The sequence below is a fragment of the Fukomys damarensis genome, unplaced genomic scaffold, assembly GCF_012274545.1.
Source record: "Fukomys damarensis isolate Sample0158 unplaced genomic scaffold, DMR_v1.0_HiC HiC_scaffold_8, whole genome shotgun sequence".
NCBI lineage: Eukaryota > Metazoa > Chordata > Mammalia > Rodentia > Bathyergidae > Fukomys > Fukomys damarensis.
In genome coordinates this window covers 31,862,581-31,866,512 of record NW_022900920.1, presented here as the reverse complement: position 1 = coordinate 31,866,512, position 3,932 = coordinate 31,862,581, and positions in this window count along the sequence as shown.

Sequence of the window (3,932 nt, the reverse complement as noted above, 5' to 3'; positions counted from 1 at the left end):
GGGAAGCGGCCTGAGAGCCTGTTTATTTCAGGCCGGGCGAGGGGAGGTTCTGAGGACATCCTTGCACCATTTTGTGAGGTGTCAGGCCTGGCACCCCTGTGGCTTGTGGTTGGAGACAGGTGGGTTGAGTGGAATGAGGATCCCCGCCCCCAGAGGAGCTGTAAAGAGCTCTTGTCGGGTGGCTGGCCCGGGAGGCAGGTCATTTGCTGACCCGAGCCTCTCAGGGCTTTGGAGCAAAGGGTGATTGTGATGCCAGTGGGGGCGGCAAATGGAGCACCCAGCTTTTCTTGCTGGGTGGCTGCTCCTCACCCAGGCGGAGAAGCTCGCATGTGCTGATTTCCCGCCCTGCTGGGCCTTTGGAAACCCGAAGGGAGCCGCACCTGCGGTGCCAGATTGGGTGGGGTACTGCCGGGGATCACTGTCCTTTCTTAATTTTGTCAAGGCTTTAGCAGTGTATTTTATTCCTGTCCTGTTCCTTTCCTGCCTTTCCCCGAAGGACAATCACAATCACAAACACAGACTACCACCACAGTGGCAATGTCTGAGCACTTAGCACTTGAGCTTCATATTGTGACCAAGGGCATAAGCAGAATGACAGGAAAAACACTTCTTTTCCCTAGGCGTGTAAAGAATGCCTTTTCACACCTGCATCTTGTTTTTCCCATTAGTGTGCTCTATTTTAAAATACTGATTAATTTTTAAAGTGAGCTGACATTTACATAGCAAAGTGAACGCTTTAAAGTGAACAGTTCTGTGGCGTTTAGTGCGTTCCCAGTGTTGTGCAACCAAATCTATCTAGTTCCAAAACATTTTCATCACTCCAGGGAAAACTGTCCTCACTAACCAGTTACTCCCTGTCCCCTGTCAGACCCTGGCTGCCACCAGTTGGCCTTCTGCCTCCAGATTTACCTGATTCTATATCTCTTCCAAATAGCATGGAATTCTACAGGATGTGATCTTTTGTGTTTGGGTTCGTCAGTGGTGGTGGTGGTGGTTGTTTTGGTACTGGGATTGAACCTAGGGCCTTTGCACTGAGCTACACCCCCAAATCTTTTTTTAAACTTTTACTTTTTATTTTGAGACAAAGGTCTCACAGTTCCAAGACTAGACTTGAACTTGCTCTGCTCCTGCTTCAGCCTCCAAGAATGCTGGAAGGCATGTGCCACCACAGCTGGTCTCGTGTAGTGTTTTCAAGGTTCATTCATATAGGCATCCAGTAGTAGTTTGTTCCTTTTCTGTGGCTGAATAGTATTCCATTTTATGTATAAACCATACTTTTTTGTTGAAATATTAAATTTTTCTTCAGTATATTTGCGTACATTTGAAATCATGTGAAAGAAATAGAGCTAATTTTCTAGCCCATTATGACCTTTTGTGGGGCTTGGACCCTTCAGTTTTAACCTTTGTTGGGCTTCTGTGTTTTCCCAGTTCGCATCATAAAGTGGCAGAAGAAATAACTTTCCTTTGTCTCCTGGAAAGGTTATAAATCTCAGGACTGGTAAAGTTAAGAAATATAGGTACATGTTGGGTCAGGTGTTGTGGTGCAGTCCTATAGTCCCAGCACTTAGGAGGCTGAGGCAGGAGGATGCCTGTGAGTTTGAAGACCATTTAGCCTGCATGGTGATTACAGCCAGTATGAACTACATGGTGAGTAGTCTCAAAAAAACAAGCAAAAAAAGAAATATAGGTATTGGCAGAACAAAATATGTAATGAACTTGATTTTGCTTTGCCCATGTCTATTTTTTGAGTGTCTCTAACAGGCCTTTGGGGGTGGGCTGGTCTGGTGTAGGAAGTGAATTTACTTCTTCAGGAAGGAGACTGGAAGGTTTCTATCAGGTCCTGGATCCTGGGAGGAGGTAAAAAGATGTACAAGGGGAAAAAAGAGAATCAGTTTGTCTTTTATTAAGTCAAACATTAAAGAGAATTGCAAAATGTGTTGCGGGGGGGAACACAGAAGAGAATCTTGTCACATTTCTGGTCTTCTAATACTTTGGGTTCATGATGGCTTTTGCACTTTGTTCTGTTTGGATGGGCGCCCGCCCGACCAACAGCTGGGAGGTATTCTGGCTGCTGCAGTGACGAGAGAGCCCGTCATGAGCTGCCTGCCCCCTTCCCACTCTCACCCTTCTGTACCCCGTCCCCACCCACACCGTACCCTGTCCCTTTCTGTCGGGAGCCCTGGAAACCTACAGAGAGGTTTGTTTGGATTTCAACTTGAGACTGGAAGTTAAGATATATTATTCACTCTTAAATCTGCCAGTTAGGTGTGTTGAAGGGGCTTATAAAGAAACAATATGGAGATACCTCAAACAACTAGGATTAGAAGACCCATTTGACCCACCTGTCCCTCTGCTGGGTATCTTTCCAAGAGAATTAAAAGAATCATATCACAGTGATATATGGGCACCCATGTTTATAGCGGCACAGTTTGTAATAGCTAAAATTTGGAAACAGCCCGATTGGCCATCAAATGGAGACTGGATAAAGAACATGTGGTTTTTCTATAAAATGGAGTACTACTCAGACAAAAAGAATGAGAAACTAAAGACATTTATAGCAAAATGGATGCATATTGACGCCATACTCTTAAGTGAAATAAATAGGACACACGTGTGTAAATACCGAATAATTTCTCTGGTGTGAGAAACTAAAAGTGTAAATAAGATTCAAATTGTATAACTGATAAGTGAAATAGGAAGAAAACATCTAAGGGAGTAGTGGAAGTGAAAGGGGTACGGGAAAGAGAAGAAGGGAAAGGAATAAATGAGAAAAGAAAAAAATGGAAACAAAGTCTTTGGACATAGGGAAGGGTGGAGGGTGTGAAGGGAGGGCAGGGGGATGGGGAAAACATGAGAACCAAGATACATCATGTAAAGGTTCAAGATCCCAATGACGAATGTAACTGTACTGTAGACCTGAAATGTACCAGTAAACTTAATGGGAAAAAACAAAAAAGAAACTAGAAAATATGCTTTTTTTGGTTTTGTTTTTAGAAATGCCTTTTTCTGTCCTGTGACTTGGCCAGGTGTGGACACAGCTCTGCACAGGTGGGGTCCTTACTTTTCCTCTGCCACACTGAAAGCCTGAGCTGGTCAGAGTCCCATCCCTGCTGTCTTCCCTGGCCTGCTCCTCAGTGGTCTCCGCCCTGCACCTCCCTCCCCCTGGCTGTGGAGCTGGAAGCCCACCCCACCCTCAGGAGACCCTCCGACGGTCTGACCTCAGTCCTCCGAGGCTTCTGAAGATCAGTGGCCTCTTCCTCCTTTTCTCAGTCCCCTGGGTATCACAACGTGAGTATGTCAGGTTTCTGTGAATCTTCAGTAAATTCAGAAGAGTTCAAAGGAAAGACAGGTACTGAAATATGGCAGCTCCGCCTGGGTTCTAGGAACCGTCCAGTGCTGATGGGACCCCAGCTTGCAGGGAGCTGTGCTCTTGGGAGGGCCGGTTACACGCACGCACACACGCACGCACGCACGCACGCACGCACATGCCTGCCCCAAGCCTGGGAGGGCTGACGACTGACCATCCCATCGGAGGATCTGCAGAGGGTGGGGTGGACTCCCAGCCCCACAGCCAGGATGAGGGAGGTACAGGGCGGAGAAGACAATTAAGGGAAGGGTGCATGTCTGTAACCCCAGCACTCTGGGAGGATGAGGCAGGAGGACGGCAAGTTCTAGTCCAGCCTGAGTAAGTCAATGACAGTGAGACCCTCAAAATAAAAACAAAAGAGCTGGGGATGTAGTGGTAAAGCACCTCTGGGTTTGATTCCCCAGTAGTCTGTCCCTCTGGAAGGTCCTCTGTCCCCATTCCTGCTCCCCGTCCATTTCAGCACTGACTGTTTGGATGACAAGGGTGCCTTGACTGTCTTCTTTTGCTTAGCTTAACAGTTTATCCATGGCCAGGCGTGGTGGCGCACACCTGTAATCCCAGCACT